Here is a 945-nt window from a genome sequence, read left to right on the forward strand (position 1 = left end):
TCCTAAACCACCAAACGTGTCCAACGAAAAAAAGTGTTGCCAATAGAATTACACTAGGCCACTCATGGTATAATACCTTATAAAAAAAAATTCTTATAAGCTTCAAGTTAACTATAACTAAAAATCCATTCCAGCCAGTGTGAATATAATTTCTCCTCATTTCCACAAACCAATATCTCACCACAGATTCCATATAAGTACCAAGGAGAGACTCTTTTAAGTGTGGCCAATTGCCTAGTAAAATACTTGATTCCAACATATATGCATACCACACTTTTGTATGAAGTCTGACATCGAAACCTACGATCACAACACCAATATTGACCTAATCTTACTCACACTCCACAAAATAAGGGTCAAATGCATCCACTGCATTAACCGTACCAATGAAAACATCACATATTGACCAGTATCCAAGGACGTTTCTGAGCTTGTAATATTGGACAAAGACCCCACCGGAAGTATGTTCTTGAAAAAGACATATTGCACCCAAAATAAAAACCAGCAAAATCCATTGTATTCCCAAACATTGACAAGATGACATTACATACCGTAATCGATAGACTACTATGATAACAAAAAACTGCATCAAAATAACATAAAGAACATATGTTATCATTATCTCTACCCATTTACACCGTCTGTTGCGATGCACTCTTGCCCCACCTGTGTCAATAATCCAACACCACCAGACCAAACCAAATAGAAAACCATATGTGCTTAGGTCCACCACCAGTAGCGTACATCATTCTCCTCGTCAAGAGACATGACAGAACCGCAACAAAACAAGACTCTGTAAGCACACACCACCAACAACATAAATCACCATTTTTATTCCAGTACTTGAAAAATAACAATAACGATAATACGATTGCGTCTTTATTCCAAATCCTTAGTAAGCACCAATGATCATCCTTAACCCAACATATCCGTGTGGTTTCCTTC

The sequence above is a fragment of the Brassica oleracea genome, chromosome C2, assembly GCF_000695525.1.
Source record: "Brassica oleracea var. oleracea cultivar TO1000 chromosome C2, BOL, whole genome shotgun sequence".
In the NCBI taxonomy this organism is placed as follows: domain Eukaryota; kingdom Viridiplantae; phylum Streptophyta; class Magnoliopsida; order Brassicales; family Brassicaceae; genus Brassica; species Brassica oleracea.